Source organism: Carlito syrichta, unplaced genomic scaffold, assembly GCF_000164805.1.
Source record: "Carlito syrichta isolate Samal-C Ts95f unplaced genomic scaffold, Tarsius_syrichta-2.0.1 Scaffold311121, whole genome shotgun sequence".
Taxonomy (NCBI): Eukaryota; Metazoa; Chordata; class Mammalia; order Primates; family Tarsiidae; genus Carlito; species Carlito syrichta.
Genome location: NW_007255217.1, coordinates 33,955 through 52,333, shown reverse-complemented (window position 1 = coordinate 52,333; position 18,379 = coordinate 33,955). Strand labels below are relative to the sequence as shown.

Genomic DNA, 18,379 nt, shown 5'->3' with positions numbered 1-18,379 from the left:
GTTAATATAAGAGGCATTGCAATGACAGATTGGAGGAAAGTGGAAATGAACAACTAACATTTATTTAGGGCTTACTAGATGCCACACATGGTAGGTTGTTATTTTAAGACTTTTTCTCTTCAAATCATTAGAGTGATGGTCTGAGGTTGGCATTATTACTTCCTTTCTATAAGGAGATAAGCTCAGAGAACAAAATACATGTTCAAGGAATTCTAGAGAGGCATCAAATGAATACTGAGGTCAACTTAAAGGACTTCCACGGGCCAACCCTGGGATAATTTGAGCATCAAAATAAATAATTATAGCAAATGGTATCTCTTTGATCAAAACAGAAATCTAGGAATCATACCAATATAAACACAGCTGTATCCAACAGTCAACTGTCAATAAATCTAAAAGGAAAGACAGAATTACAAAAGCAATCCTTGACAACTATCATAGTAATAAGTGATTCAAGCAAGAATCAAAAATGGATTTTCAGTCTGTACCAAAGCCCACAGCAGTCACTGCATCACCATGGTAACCATGCTGGCCAAGGAAAGTCGGGAAAAACAAAAACAAAAAACCATCTCCCCAATCTTGTTCTTAATATGTGCTAAGAACTGAATAATACAGACATAATACACAGTAATTAACCTCAAATTTTCCTGACAATAAACATCCCTCGCAACTTCAGCAATATACACCCTCATACATACCTACATACCCACGTAGAAACCTGCTCTCTCCCTTTTTCACCACCCAAAAATCTAAGAATTCACTGACATAGATTTGTTTGGGGATAAAAATGAAAAATTTCACAATTCAAATCTAACCACACACATTGAAAGGAGGTACCTATAGAAACCTAGAAGAAACTTAGCTTATTCTTAGTTTAGTCTTTTTGCCTCAGCATAACCATCAGAAAGCGTTTAAGACATTTCACTACAGGCCAAGGAGCAGTCTATCTCACCCCTTCAGCAAATCTCCATCAGATACAAGACCAGAACAGTCGAACTTTTCAATTCATGATTTAGCATAATAATCTATAGTAAACTTTCAGGTTCCTTGGTCAAGGCAGAAGGTCAAAGCCATAGAAATAATAATAAGACCACCTTTGTTCAAGGAGTTTGCGGATTGCAAATGTTCAACAAGTCTCTTACAGGAAAGAGCCCGCTGGGCCCAAACCCCCAAGTTAACCTAATCAGCCCTCTGTGACCTACATGACACAGACAGAACCCACCATGGGAGCAATCATGTGACTAACCCACCTATCTGCCTGCTGTCCATCATCTGATATCAGTACCTATGCTTACCTGCCCCTTCATGATGACGTGGAGCAGACCACCACTCAATCACCTTGATGACCTTCCCCCATCAAAGGGAATGGTTAAAAGGACTCAACCACAAGCAACAAGTGACCATTGCCCTGCTAGACTCTAGTGTGGCCATATGCTTCCTGGCTTTGGCCCCCCTCCCTCACCTTGGGGAGGTGAATCTTCTTTCTCTAATTTTAAATAAACTATATTTTCTAACCTAACTTCTGTGTAATTCTTTGCATCTTTCATGCAGGATCAGATTGCACCCCAGACACACATACCCCCAGCTGGCCTGACCTAACATTCTGGAGGCCCCGCTGGGAGAGTGTGATCCTAACATATTTTGGAAGCCCTGGCGAGATGACCCTAACACACACAAAGTCAAGAGCTACTAAACTATTTTATTTTAATAATTAATTTTTCTGGAGATGATCTGTAGAATTGTCTTGGGGACATTTTTCTCCTTAATTTCAGTATTTTATTAATAACTTCTAAAAGCTGATCATGGAAATACAGGTAAATGGATGTTGTGATGATTAATTTTACGTGTCAACTTGGCTGGGTCACAATGCCCAGATAATTAGTCAAACATTATTCTGAATGTTTCTGTGAGGGTGTTTTTGGATGAGATTTACATTTAAATTGGCAGGCTAAGTAAAGCAGATTGCCCTCCTCAGTGTGAGTGGGCCTCATCAAGACAGCTGGAGGCCTGTATAGAATAAAAAGCTGATATCTCCCAATGAAGAGGGAATTCTACCAGTTCATCTTCAGATTTCATCTGCAATAATGGCTCTTCCTTGTTCACCAGTAAACTGTCTTTGGACTTGAACTTCAACTCTTTTCTGAATCTAAAACCTGCTGGCCTCCCCTATCAAATTTTGGACTTGCCAAGCCTCCCCAATCACATAAACCAATTCCTTAAAATAGATATCTTTCTATACATATATCTTATTGGTTCTGTTTCTCTGGGTAACTTTGATTAATACAGATGTTAAGATTAAGTATGTTTTCTAGCCCAGAGTACCCTGTATTTTCAACCAAAAAGAGTCCCAAGGAGCTGTTGCTAAGTATTTGGCTTCTGGCAGTTCGGTGAAAATATAATACGTGGAAATTAAAATTAAAAATACTACCATTTATATCAGCATCAAAAGTATGAAATACATGGGCATAATCTATCAACATTTGTACAAGGCTTATACACTGAACACTACAAAACATTGCTGAGAGAAGTTAAAGAAGGCCTAAATAAAGGGAGAGACATACCAACATCATCGGCCAGAATATTCAGTATTGTTAAGATGTCTGTTCTTTTTTAAAAATTACATCAAAACAAAATTTTTTAAAAAGATGTCTATTCTTCTCAAAATGATCTATACATTTGATGTAATTCCAATAAAAGTCTTAGCATAGATTTTTAAGAAGAAATCAACAGAATTATTTTTAAAATCATATGGCAATGCAAAGGACCTAAACTATGAAAAACAACCTTGAAAAAGAACAATGCTGGAGGACAAGCATTACCTGATTTCAAGATTCATTATAAGCCTACAGTAACCAAGAAAGTGTAAGAAAGCTATCTGAGGTGATGAATATGTTCATTATTGTGACTGTGAAATTAGATTCACCAGAGCATACGTATGTCAAAACGTATTAAACCGTATGCTTTAAATATGTACAATATATTGTATGTCAATATGGCTTATAGAATTTAAAATACATTTATATAATGATAAGTCTTTGATGCAATTAAATAAATAAACCAAAAGATTCCCACTATTATTCTCTTGCTATATAAACAGATCTGTACTATGTCTGATCAAATTGCTCTATACTACATATAATCACAATAATCATTTGCAGTATCTAAATATTTTGGGAAAGTGCATGTCTATTTCCTTTTGAAGTAAAAAAATAAAATCATTATGTTCTAGGAAAATAATTATAATAATATTTAAGAATAACTGGCTATTTTAGGGAACATGGCTTAGTATCACTATGATAGAACAAACTCTAAGGTCTTTGTTTTTAAAATATTAAGTTCTAACAATTGACATTTTGAACAAACATTTGCAAAATTTCTGGCTTAAACATTTATATTATGTAATGAGAAAAAACATGGTCACTCAGAAAGAATTTATATTACAATCTTACAGTACTAGGAAGACCTAACAACTGCATATTTCCACACCCATCTGAGAGATATGTCAGAATCACTAATTATTATTTATATAGGCAGAAAATATATTTTAACTTATTGCAAATACATGTTAAACATCTGGTTCCTTCCTCAACTGAACTATTCGCTGCTTTGTGACAAAGTAAGCCATCTCTAAGATGGGCCTTAAGGGCCACTACAAAGCTTGTAGCTGTTTATGGAATGAAACTCCACCTGCTAAACCTCTTCTCCAATGATGAGATCAAAGGAGTGTCTCAACTTTCAGGCTATTTATAAACCTCACAGAGCTATTCTACAACGTGCTTTTGTTTAGATTTATGAACTCACTTGAGCCAGGTGTCATATCCACCAGGGATGGAAGTGTTGGAGGTCTGCTGAGGACTGTTTCTTTCTAATCTGGAGTCGAAGCTTCAGCAGCCACCAGGACCCAGGTCCTCAGAACCAACCTCCTCACATGCCAGATATGAACTCAGAAACCAGATGAAGCACTGCACAGGGAAAGAGAGAATCCAGCAATCACTATGCTTTATTGGAGTGACTATGAGCTTGGCACCATGCTGGACACTGAGTTGGTTATCAATGACACTGATACAATTGGGTAGTGATCATAACAACAGAAGGTGAAATGGGTTTCTCACCAGGGCCTTTTCTTCTTTCCTCATCTATCCCCTAACAACAAATCTGAAAAGGAATAAGTGGCCTGAATTCAGACAGGCATTTCTGACCCCGCAATAACCACAGGGTTATCGGCTTGCACCTGTGTCTCACTGAGGCTTCCAGCAATGTTATGGGAGGGTATTCTCATCCTCATTTTACAGAGGAGGAAGCCGGGCTCAGAGAGAGTCGTCACCTGTGTCATCCTCCCTGCCGGCCTTTCCATGGAAAGTAGCTCCATGACACCCTGGAGCAGGATACCACACTCACTGGGGCCAGGAGGGTCCCACCTCCCTCTCCCTCACAGGACAGCCGGGGTAACTTGTCCCAAAGCGGAAATGAGGCGACTTGAATCTGAGATTCCTTCGTGTCCCCACACCCCAGGGCGGTTCAGCCCCCACAGCGGGGCACCTGCACACTCAGCTCTGTCCAAACGCCTGAAAGTAGAAGGCGGCTCTTCTCTCTTCTCACCAGGTCAAGCTGGTCTCTATGAAAATGTCGTTATGGTCTTCACGGTCGCCAAAACGACGTCATGTTTCTATGGCAACTGCGATGCGCGGGCTGATCCTCCACACCGGAAATGCCTCCGCACAGCCCTCCCCTCCAAGCTCCTGTCTTTCCGAGAAAGCAAGACGTCTTCACTCTTTAGGCCACCACCTGAGAAGGCGTACTTATTAAAGAAACAAGGCTGGAAAGCAGGGAATGGGCAGGGTTTTGCTCAGGTTCTGGGAACAAAGAAAATTCCTGTTGTCAGGAATTGTGTTTGTTTTAAAGTGACCTTAGTGGATAACACACTCCAGGCCCCCTCTCATTTTCTAGACAGATTTGTTGCTTAATAAACTCCTTCTTTCACCCCAAAAATAAAAATAAATAAATAAATAAATAAAAGTGACCTTAGGGGAGTATCATCAGTACACGGAGACCCAGGGAAGTATCTGAGGGCTCTTGGCTGTGTGCTAGCCCTCTCAGGGGGACCATGTAAAACTCATACACCACAGTAAGCAGTTAGCCATTTGTGGCAGAAAACTAATAAACTGTCTGTAATCAAGTGACTGAATGATCTAGAACACCAAAAAATGTAATTTAAAAAATCTGAGTTTCTGATTTCAAGGAATCAGAAATAGAATATTGTACTTATTTAATAGCCAGAAACGTACTCAGTTGAATCATATACAGATGTTATTTGACTTATGATGGGGTTGTGTCCTGGTAAACCCCATCATTAAGTCAAAAATATTATAATTCAAAAACGCATTTAATACCCTGGCAAACCCATCATAAAGTTGAAATATCATAAGTTGAACCATCTGGTGCTGGGGACCATCTGTACTGGGTTATTCTGTGGAATTATAACCCTTCATTCCTGATACCTTCTTCCATGTGGACGGCCATCCTTGACCAAAACACTTCCAGCTTCCCCACACATTCACTCCCTCTCTATAGCAGGAACCACTTACTTGATTAGTAAATTTGGAAAGACAACCACGGATTGCACAGCCCAGGCCCTTCCCCTTTAAAAATCTTGGTATAAAAGGAATAATGTTCGATAACAGAGTAGGGTGACTATAATTAACAACAATGTCATGTATTTCTAAATAGCTGGAAGAGAGTTCTTGAAATATTCCCAACACATAGAAATGATACATACTCAAGGTGATGGATATCCTAAATACACATTGATTATTACACATTCTATGCAGGTCACAAAATATTACCCATAATTCATAAATATGTAAAATATTATCTATCAATAAAATTTTTTTAAAGAACCATTAGTTGTAATCTTTGCTTAACTGAGCACATGTTCTGCTTTGTCCTCAAGTGTGAATCTTACAATAGGCCTGAGGCTCTTCTCCCCTTTCCTGGGTCTCACTGGCTCCCCACTTATTTCTATGGTTTTGCTCTGAAATACTCAAGTCTAAGGAACCTCCAAAATACATCCCTGCTCCAAGTCTGAGGTCTAAATCAGCAATTATGACAAAAAGATAAGAACAATACATGAATTTTATTCCTTATAAAGATGATACCGGAGGCCGGGCTCGATGGCTCAGTCTGTAATCCCAGCACTTTGGGAGGCCAAGGCAAGTGGATTGCCTGAGTCCACGGATTCAAGACCAGCCTGGGCAACTTGGCTAGACCTTGTGTCTACAATAAATCAAAAAATTAGCCAGGCGTGGTAGTGTGCACCTGTAGTTCTGGCTACTTGGAGGCTGAGGCGGAAGGACTGCTGGAGCCTAGCAGGTCGATGCTGAAGTGGCTATGGGTGTAGTAATCCCAGCACTTTGGAAGGCCAAAGCGAGTGGATTGCCTGAGCCTGGGTAACTTGGCGAGACCTCTTCTCTACAATAAATCAAAAATTAGCCAGGCATTGTAGCGCACGCCTATAGCTCCGGCTACTCGAAAGGCTGAGGCAGAAGGATCGCCAGAACCTAGCAAGTCGACGCTGGGATGGCTGTGAGTGTGCCACTGTACTACAGCTTGGGAGACAGAGTGAAACTCCAACACACACACACACACACAAATGATACTGGAGCATGTTACTTAGATTTGCTGGCACGTGGTTTTCCTATGAATGAACCCCACAGTAGGACAGACTCATGTATTGGGACAGTTACAAAAACCTAAGGAGTACAATGCACATTTATCTGCTGTCTGCTGAAGGAGCCCTGTCTACATGTTCCCAAGGAAAGTGACTTCCTTGCCAAAGGCTATCATGTAGCAGGAGAAAATGTTCCAAGACACCTTATTTAAGAAATGCTTCTCAAAGTTAATAAATACTTCTTTGTCTGATTATGAGTATACATCTGAGGATATGGTTTTCCATGTAGCTCATGGATCCATTTATAGCAACACTCACTTACTTCCTTAACAAGCGTGATTACAGTGAAGACTCATCTTATGGAAAAGAATAGAAATTCATTTCTAAATTCCAATCATAGAGGGAAAATCATACATCACAAAAATTTTTTTGAAAATCCCTTAAAAAAGGAATTTTTGAAAGTTCAGAAATTTATACCTACACATAAACCCACAGGCAGACAATAGCCAAAATTATAACAAAGTCCTAACAAGGCTTCTAGAATAAGGGACTGCCTATATCATTCAATGATAACATAGAAAAAGAAAAACAAAAAACAAAAAAGAGGGAGAGTTCACCCAAACCATGTGTTAGATAATGATTTCTACTTAATCAACACCTTGAAGCAATAGTCATTTATTATCTCTCAGGAATCTATGTTGACTGGGCTCTTCTGGTTGTTTTCTGCTCCATGTGGAACCTGTCGCCTGGGACTAGAGTCATCTGGATGCTACACTAGGCTGGGACACCTGAGAGAGCTCACTCACATGGATGATAACTGGGGTTGGCATGTGCTGGAAGCTCAGCAAGCGCTGTTAACCAGAGCACCTTGGTTCTACTCCATAGAGTTCTCCATATATAGGGTTGGCAGATTACATTTAACCCAGTTAAACTTCAATTTCACATAAACAATATATAATTTTTCAGTCCCATGCAATGTTATTTTGCTTATGTGATGTTCAGATTCAACTGGGTGTCCTGTACATATGCTTATTTATTAAATCTAGCAGCCCTAGGAGAGGAGACTGTGAATCTTTAAAGCTTAATGACCCTCTGAGACTACTCTTCCAATGGAGCAAGTCTGTGAAAAATAAGCAGATCACATTGGCAATAAAGACAAAAAATAGTAATACCTGGTATTGATGGTATGAAGGGAAAACAGACATTCACACTCACTGTTGGTACCAAATGGGTATGTCCATTTTCTGAGGCCCATATTATTATGGATTAATAACTTGAACAGCCTTTGATACAGAAGTCCTGTTTCTACCAACAAGGGAGATTCATCTTAGGGCTTAGAAAATGATCCAAAGATGCTTCTGACCTACAATCTAGTTAGGGATCCCAGGCTGAGAAGGCAGTTCAAAAGCCAAATGAGTTCCCTGTTCCAGGGAGAAAGTACAGCTATTTATGGAACAGATTATTTAGAGAGTCCAGCTCCAGATTCTTCATGTTAACAAACTGAATTTAATCCTCATGACAACACTGCTGAGGTATCAATATCCTCTCTTTATGGGTTTATATAACTCTAAAGCACATGCTCCTTAACACAGAGTTAGAAGTAAAAATGTTGCTCACCACACCCACTGCAAGAGCCAGGGTTAGAACCTGGCAGACTAATCACCTTTATTTGCTAATTGCATAGCTCTAGCAAATATATCAGGACATGTACTGTTGAGGTAGTTAATCTTTGTTCTCCCTTTGTTTATCCTTTCTGTAGCAGGGAGTCAGGCTTGGTACACCTTCACCTTGCCTCAAAAGAAGTTTAAGGCAGGGCTGGAATCAAAAGCTGTTTAAAGCCAGTGTTTCTTCTATCCTTTATGAAAACTTAAACTTATGGAAAGAACTGGGCTGCTTGTACCTGGTGGAAGGAGAGGACCTCTGAGGACACAGAGAGGATAAGGAAGGGACGTTTCTCCCAAACAAGGAAAAGGTCCAAGGTCTACAGGTCTCTCCAGAAGTAGGGACCTGAGCACTGCTCCAGTGCTTGGGGAGGCTCCATGGATGGTCCATTGAGGCTGAGCATCTGACCATGATAAACTTACTAGCATGGACCAAGAGGTGGATGGAGGAGGAATAAAGTTCCAGATTTTGTCCTAATCTCATTATACTATGCATTCTCAACAGATGTGGCATTATGCCCAAGGGGCCAAATGTTAGTTCTTGGGGGTAGGATTTTCATGGATGTTATAATGATCTTTGACCCTCCAAAGGACCACAGTACATAGACAAATATACACTACATTTGTGGTATTAAATTTTTCATGTTCTGCAGTTGAGTGGGGGTGATTAGCAAAAAAAAAAAAAAAATTGAAAAGTCTCCTGGGGTAATTATAAAAGAAAGTTGACAAACACTTCATAAACACAGTTGCCTCTTACATAAATGATGGGCCATGAGGATTTAGGGGCTGGTCATTTTTCTCTTCCTCATGGGTACACATTCAGCAACCCCTTTTGGGAGCTAGTGGTGATGGTGATGATGATGTTGATGATAATGATAGAAATGAAATCCTGTTCCTGGGGCCAAGAGACCTGGGTATGGTAATATGTGAATTGACTTTTTTTTTCTTTTTAATTTTCTGTTCATTTTTAAGGTGGTAAACAGAAAGTGCTTAGCCAGGAAAACATGTGTTTCCTCTGAGAAAAATGATCTGGAATGTAGGAAGTTAAAGTTTACAAAAGTAACATAAACAAGTGGGACTCTAAATTGAATCTCCTTTAATCTTAACACTTATTTATCTATTTAATCCTATAATTCAGAGCAGAGTATAGGAAGTAAGAAAAGGTTAAGTACATCAAGGAAAATGCTTTGAATGCCTGCTCGGTGGTGGAAACTGGAATTGCTCTAAAGCTTTTCCCATTGTGTCCTCAAGCCACCAGGGCTCTGAATAATCTCTCTGGGCACTGGCATTTGGTGCTGTCCAGGGTATTGCTTAATTTATGAATAAGACTTACATTACTTTTAATTTATAATATTATTGAGAATTTTAGAATTTTATTGCAAACGGTAAATTTCTCATTCCCCTCTGCCTTCTGCCCCAATTTAGGACTCTTAAAAGTCTAAGAAGCCGGGCTCGGTGGCTCAGCCTATAATCCCGCACCTTTGGGAGGCTGAGGTGAGTGGATTGCCTGAGCCCGCGGGTTCGAGACCCGCCTGGGCAGCGAGACCTCATCTCTACAATAAATCAAAAAGTCAGCTGGGCGTGGTAGCGCATGCCTGTAATTCCGTCTACTTGGAAGGCTGAGGCAGAAGGATCGCCGAAGCCCAGCAGGTCGAGGCTGCGGTGACCGGGAGCGGCCACTGCACTCCAGTCTGGGTGACAGAGTGAGATTCCAACTCAAAAAAAAAAAAAAGTCTAAGGAGGAAGTGAATATAGTGATACATCTGAATAGGTTTCCAAAAGCATGAGAAATGTTGGAAAACCACAGCAAAATATAATATTGACTGATGGATTTCTTAATAATGTAGACATAGTAGATACCTATGTGGATTTCAACATAAATATATAATACATAAGGAAATTTATCATAAAGCGAGAAGGGTAAGGGGACTTTTTAAGATGAAGTTTCTACATATCAATTGAAGTGGTAAAATAATTCTAAATAAACTGTGAAAAATTAAGCAGGTAGTTTGTAATTCATAGAGTAGCCACAAAAATTTTATACAAAGAGATGTATTCAAAATCACAAAAGAAAAGTTAAAATGGAGTACTAAAAAGTGTTTAAATAAACCAAAGGCAAGAAAGAAGAAACAATTAAAATTAGAGGGGGCAAACAAAAACAAAAAATAAAGCAATAGACCAAAATTTAAAATATATCAATAATTTTATTAAATGTTAATGATCTAAATACATAACTAAATGAGTTGTTAGAATGGATTAAAAAACAACAAAAATGAAAACAAAAAAGTTATGCAACTATATGCTGTCTTCAAAAACTCACTTCAAATATGATACAGGTAGCTTGCTTAAAAGTAATAGAATGGTTAAAGAAATACCATGCAAACATGGAACAAAAGAAAGCTTCATTATCATTGTCAAACAAAGTAGACTTGAAAGTAAACAAAATTACCAGCGATAAAGAGAGTCTGTCAATTAACCAAGAAGATATAACAATTCTAAATGTGTATATAACTAACAACAGAGTCTCAAAATACATGAAGCAAATGCTGACAGAACTGAAAGGTGAATAGATAAATCCATAATTACAAATTAATTCTTCAACACTCTTCTCTCAGTAACAGGTACAATTAGTAGAATAAAAATCAACAAGATTGCAGAGGAACTGAAAAACACCATCAAGCAACTGGTTCTAATTAATATTTACAGAACATTCCCCCCCAAATCTGCAGAATATGTACTCTTTTCAAATCCACGTGGAACACTCAGCAAGATAGACTGCATCCTGGATCATAATGCCAACCTTATCAAATTGAAAGAATTCGGCCGGGCTCAGTGTCTCAGCCTGTAATCCCAGCATTTTGGGAGGCCGAGGCCAATGGATTGCCTGAGCCTGCGTGTTCAAGACCAGCCCCGGCAACTTGGTGAGACCTCGTCTCTACAATAGATTAAAAAATTAGCCGGATGTGGTAGCGTGCGCCTGTAGTTCCGGCTACTTGGAAGACTGAGGCGGAAGGATCGCCAGAGTCCAGCAGGTTGAGGCTGCAGTGGCCGGGAGCGGCCACAGGGCTCCAGCCTGGGTGACAGAGTGAGACTTCAACTCAAAAAAAAAAAAAAAAAAAAAGAATCCAAATCAAACCGAATGTGTTATCTGGCAATAATGAAGAAAACTAGAAATCAGTAACAGAAGACAGCAGAAAAGTCTCCAATAACTTGGAAATTAAACAGATTAATTTATGAGTCATAGAAGAAGTTGCCAGGGAAATTTTAAAAATATATAAAACATAGTTGAAATGGACGCTTACAGCTATCAATTGGGGAGGGATCAGAAAACAAATATTTCATTGCCAGGGTTGGGATGGGGACAGTGGACTGGTTGGAAAAAAAAAGGAGCAATTAAAATTTTTTAAATTTTATTATAGGAATGTGGGGTACAAGTGAGGTTTAACTACATAGGTAGGCTGCATGCTAACCCTCAATCTCCCTGATAATGAACCAAGTACACTTTTTTTTCTTTTTGTTGAGTTGGAGTCTCACTCAGTCGCCCAGGCTGGAATGCAGTGTCATGCTCATGGTCACCACAGTCTCAACCTGCTGGGCTTAGGCGATCCTTCCACCTCAGCCTTCCAAGTAGCTGGAACTACAGGCACATGCCACCATGCCCGGCTAATTTTTTTTTTTTATATTTATTATAGAGATAAGGTCTCAACAGGTTGCCCAGGTTGGTCTCGAATCCCCAGACTCAGGCAATCCTCTCGTCTCACCCTCCCAAAGTGCTGGGATTACAGGCTGAGCCACTGCGCCTGGCCCCAAGTACACTTTTTATGAACCAAGTACACTTTGTGTTATCACATGCCCTCCACCCTTCTCCCTTCCTCTTTCTCCTAGCAGTGCCCAGAGACTGCTGATCCTTCCCTTTTGCTAATGTGACTAATGTTCAAGGCCCCCTTATGAGTGAGAACATGCAGTATTCAGATCTTTGTTTCTGTGATAGTGCACTTAGTATCATGGTCTCTAACTCCATCCAACATGATTTTGTTCTTCTTTATGGCTGTGTGATACTCTTTTGTGTATATGTACCACATTTTTTTTTATCCAGTCCACTTTCAATGAGCAGTAGGGTTGGATCCATGTTTTAGAAGCAATTTTTGGCATGACAGAACTGTTGTATAGCTTGATTGTGGTAATAGTTGCATGACTGTATACACTTTTCAAGACTTTCATAACTGTAAACTAAACAGTGAACTTTATCTAAATAATAGTTTAATAAAAATAATTTTTAAAACATGTATCTTGTTATGTGAAGAACATAACTAGCACATCAGTGTTACTCTATGATTCTCATTTGGTACCTCAAAAATAAATAAATATTGTCTACAGTCACATCACCCTGAATGCACCTGATCTCATCTGATCTTGAAAAATAAATAAATAGACTGGATGCGGTGGCCCATGCCTATAATCTCAGCACCTTGGGAGGCAGAAGTGGGAGGATAGTTTGAGGGCATGAGTTTGAGACCAACCTGGGCAACATAAAATTATAAATAAATCTCTCCAAAAAATTATAAATAAATAAATAAACAAATACATCAGTGAAGAGACCAATGTATCTAACTATGTATGTGTATTTCCACATGCAAAGGAAAAATCTATGCCAAGTACAGACCAAATGATAGCAGGGATTACCTTTAGGGAGTGGGGTGGAGGAATGTTGTCAGGAAAGAGATTTTCACTTTGTCTAGCTGTGGAACATTCTAAACTACATGTAAACTACTTATATTTACAATCCATTGCAAATAAGTATGTGTGGAAGATATTCTGATAAGCAGTAAGGGTACATAGGAGAATGAAAACTATATTTAATATACACTTAAAACACACTTGTCTAATTCTTTGTTCCATTAAAATAAATTTGGGAATGATAAGTAACTCTGTGTGGTTTATGATCTAGAAATACAAAAAAAATGTTTAGCAGGATACGGCTGAAAAAATAAATAAATGTGATCTATGTTCCTTTTTATAGTTCATTGTGGGAAAATGTTATGCTCTGGTGAATAATCATAATATCTTTTCAAGACTATCAAAGTGGTCATAACTATGACTGGATGTGATTATAATAGAGAGGATATCATGGGGGCATATGGGTCTTTTGTCATGAACAGAATAATTTCTTGGTGTTTCAGCTTTTTTTCAGACCAATTCAAGGGAAATGGGGTCAGGTGCATCATGGCCTTTGTCCTTAGTAGGACCTGAACGCCATGAGGGATCAGCTGTCCCCCACCACCCCTTTTCCTTGTGGGCAACACACTCACCGGAGTCAGGGAATTAGGAGAGTACCATCCACCAGCCCCGGGTCCTTTCACATGTCCTCATCTCCACTACCACCAGCCCAATGTTAGGCTTGCACATTAAAAAGGACAGACTTCTGTCAGGTCAGCAGAAGCTCCACCTACAAGGCTACTGCTTGTGGTTGCTCTGCTCCCACCCTAGCTTTTCTCTGTTCACACTTCAGGTTACCATTTATAGAAAATTTCTCACAGGAGATTTCTATGCCTTCTCCCATCCAAATTAGATTTCCATTTCTATTCTCTAGGATACTGGACTTTGCTTCACGAAGGCCACTTGAGCAAAAGCCCTTGACAAAAAGGGAGAAATGCAAGTCGGGTGTAGTGCTCCATAGCTGTAATCCCAGCACTTTGGGAAGCTAAGGTGGGAGGATTGCTTTAAGTGAGGAGTTCAAGACCAGTTTGGGCAACATAGTGAGACCTCATCTTTACCTCCACCCCTAAAAAATTAGCCAGGCATGGCGGTGTGCACCTGTAGTCCTAGCTACTTGGGAGGATGAAGTGGATGGATTGTCTGAGCCCAGGAAGTTGAGGCTGCAGTGAACTGTGATTGTGTCACTGCACTCCAGCCTGGGCAACAGAGTGAGACTCTGACAAAAAATAAAAGAGGGTGAAATGCAAATAATGAAGATGGTACAGCATCTAGAACATAGTAACTACTCAATCCAGGTTCCAGACTCCATTGACCTGGCTCCCTGATAGCTGAGGAGAGAAGAAGGGGAAATTACTGACCAAAGATTCTATTAACAAGTTAAGGCTCAGGCAGTAAAATTTAGGCAGAGCTCCTGATTCTTGCTTCAGTATTCCTCCCTATAAACCCACAGTCACCAAATGCCTAGTCTTTCTGGAGATCCAAGAATATTCCAGACTCTTAGTCATAGACACACCTGAATCGAACCTATTGGACCCACAAAGGCCACAGGGAAGTCACAATCATTTGATAGGAAAGACTAAGCATTTTTCTGCTCATTCTATCAGACAACATATTCTATAACATTCGTTATCTCAGAAACGGCCTTGAATCTGTCACATAAGTATATGAATGTGCTTATTTTTCTTCTTCTTTTAACATTCCCAAAATGCTCTCTAAGACACAGTGATGATCTTGAAGTTAAAATAAAATATCTCTTAAAGAGTAAGATGGAATAGGAAGGAAACAAACGCTGCCTGTCTATATGTTCTAGAGATTCTATTTGGTATCAAAATTTCCTTTTATAGATTATAAGAGTGGATCTCATAGAGTTTAAGTATGGGATCCAGGGTCACACAGCTGCTAAGAGAAAGAGCTGCTATCATAACACCCATGTGCTTGACTTAAAAGCCTGTGTTTGGAACCACTCAGTCTCCTCTGTAGATAAACTATGTAAAGCAGTGACACTTGCCATACACAACTGGTTGGGTTGTGACCTGGCATATACACTTTGCAGAACATTTGTGTCATATCTGACAAACTGTGTCTATTTGACAACAATTCAAATGGACCCCTTAGTATATTTATATCCAGAATACCTGGCAGATGTACACAGAGAGATCTGCACAAGAAAGTCCTACACACCACCCTTATATTAAGATTTTTTAATGGAAAATTCCAAACATATAAGTAGAGAGAGTAGTCGATTGAGCACCCATTACTCATCATCTAATTCTGACAATTATCTATTCATAGTCATATCCTCCACACTTTCCCACCTCCACCATTTTGAAGGAAATGATACGTTTTACCCATAAGTATTTCAGTATGTATCCCTAAAAGATAAGAGCTCCTTTTAACATAACCACAATACCATTGTCACATCTAGTAAAATTTGATGGTAATTCCTTAATATCTAATATCAGTATCAATTTTTGCACAGATGCCTTTTATACAGTTGGTTTGTTCCAATTAAGGTCTAAACAAGGTCTCCACATTACTTGGTTGAGCAAAAGAAGTCAGACAAAAAATGATATACTGTATGATTCCACTTATTTGTTTTAAAACAGGTTAAATTAATCTTTGTGCATCAGTCTTTTTAATAGCACAAATCTGAAACAGTTAAAATGTCCATCAAATATTTATTTCCATACAAATAAATCATAGTACATTCATAGAGTAGAAGATAATATATCAGTTAAATGTGAACGAACTAGCCGGGCTCAGTGGTTCAGCCTGTAATCCCGCGCCTTTGGGAGGATGAGGTGAGTGGATTGCCTGAGCCCACGGGTTCGAGACCCACCTGGGCAACTTGGCGAGACCTCATCTCTACAATAAATCAAAAAAAAAAAAAAAATAAGCCAGGCGTGGTAGCGCACGCCTGTAGTTCCAGCTACTTGGAAGGCTGAGGCAGAAGGATCACCGGAGCAGGTCGAGGCTGCGGTGGCCGAGAGAGAATGAGACTCCAACTCAAAAAAAAAATGAATGAACTAAAGCAACAGCAATTAGAAAGTAGATGAATTTCAGAAACAAAATGTATGGTAAAAACTGCAAGTTACACAATGATACTAGTTAAACCTGTGTACATATCCTGGTGAAGACTTCCCTGTGAAGTTTTATTAAATTATAGATGTTTAGGACCTTCTCCAGACTTACTGAATCTCTTCACCTGATATCTCTTGGTATATGTAACTACTGATTCTTGATATACTCATGGTATATTATGTCCCTGAACCATAGGTTATATCTCGAATTTTTAATAAAAATTATATTCACTTTTTTTGTAAATCAGATGTAACTTTTACTACCTTTGTTGAGAATAATACTGTAGTTCCAGCTACTTGGAAGGCTGAGGCGGAAGGATCACCTGAGCCCAGCAGGTCAAGGCTGTGGTGGCCATGAGCGTGCCACTGCACTCCAGCCTGAGCAACAAGAGTGAGACTCCAACTCAAAACAAACAAAAAACAAAAAAGAATAGTCAAAGATAATATTTCCTCTTATCCTTTGCACCGGGTAAAACTAAAGGGACCAAATGACTCAACGTGGATGATAGGAAATCCTGCTTCTGAGGAGTCAATGCTATACTGCAGCTAACTTACCTAGGGAGAAAAAATATATAGAAAATATTCAATATAAAGGATATCTCTTTCAAATATCTATGATAATACAACTGAAAATATTGATTAAATACATGCATTTGTGAAAATACAAATTATAGAAGTTAAACTCTCTCCTCTCCCAAATCAAAGGGATTTAAGGACAAAGAAGAATGGAGGAAATTGAGGTCATCAGTGAGCTACTACTTCAAATGGCCAGGCTTCCAGAAGTTTTTCATGTCAGGTCATTAAGGAACAGATTTTTTGCTTTGTTTTGTTTTATTTTGTTTTATTTTTTATTTTTTTGGAAGTTCAAAAAAAGATCTTTTGAATCTTTTTATTACAATGGAGTGAAAATCCTTTTCTATCTTTAGAGTTGTCGAACTTTTTTTTTCTGTGTTTTTTATATTGACATCTAATTTGTCTACTTTGGTTGTTAGTCGGTCAAGAATGTCGTCCTAGCCGGGCTCGGTGGCTCAGCCTGTAATCCCACGCCTTTGGGAGGCTGAGGTGAGTGGATTGCCTGAGCCCGCGGGTTCGAGACCCACCTGGGCAGCGAGACCTCATCTCTACAATAAATCAAAAAATCACCCGGGCGTGGTAGCGCGCGCCTGTAATTCCGGCTACTTGGAAGGCTGAGGCGGAAGGATTGCCGGAGCCCAGCAGGCGAGGCTGCGGTGGCCGGGAGCGGCCACTTCACTCCAGTCTGGGTGACAGAGTGAGACTCCAACTCAAAAAAAAAAAAAAAAAAAAGAATGTCGTCTTGCTCCTCAATTTCCGTCTGCATCCCCAGGGCTATGTCCTTCAGATGGCCCAGTCCCATGGACAGCTCATCTAGGTTGCTGTCGATCTTCTGGCGATAGGCTCTAAGGTGCGGGTTCTTGGGATAAGCATCAGTGCTCACAGCATAACTAGCCCCTCCAGGGATGGAGTCTACATCATCCAGCTTTCTGAGATTTGGGCGGTTGGCCTCCTGTTCTTTACTTGTACTTATGGCTTCTTTCAATCTACTGCTGGGCAAGAGTGCCATTCTCTTCAGGTGAGGTCTCTGCTGGTTTGGATTTGAAGTAATTGACAAGTACCCCAAACACACTCTTAATGCTGTTGATGTGCCTCTGGCTGGTCTTCAAATCTTGGTCCATCTTGTCTACCATCTTCTCTGTACGTTCTAAGGCTCCTCGTTGACGAACAAGTTCCTCGGAGGAGGCGACCCCGACCTTCTCTGACTCGTACATGAGGGACAGGGATCTGCTGGTGCTGGCAGCTGTGGCCTCGGCCCTGCGCAGCACCTCCTGTCTCAGGTACTGCTGCCTGTCCACGGGTTCCACGGGCCCGTTGGGGAGGTCGCGGACGTCCCTCCACTGGCCGGTCGGGAGCCCCCTTCCTCCGCGTCATTGTCGTCGAAAGGGTTGTGGCTTTTAGGGAAGGTCGACATGGTGCCGGCTCAGTCTGGTCTCTGTTTTGTTTTAATAGAATGGTATCATATTACGAAGGGCAAAAATGTCTTTTTTTTTTTTGAGTCGGAGTCTCAATCTGTTGCCCAGGTTGGAGTGCAGTGGCATGCACACCGCCACCACAGCCTCCACCCGCTGGACTCAGGCGATCCTTTTACCTTAGCCTTCCATGTAGCTGAACCTCCAGGTCTCAAGTCATCCTCCTGTTTCAGCTTCCCAAGTAGCTGGGACTACAGACATGCACCACCA

At 40.1% G+C, this 18,379-nt stretch overlaps 1 pseudogene; it reads right to left on the bottom strand.

The window, feature by feature from the left end:
* Positions 1–14,330: 14,330 nt before the first annotated feature.
* On the bottom strand, positions 14,331–18,111 carry LOC103271032 (annotated as a pseudogene).
* Positions 18,112–18,379: the final 268 nt, after the last annotated feature.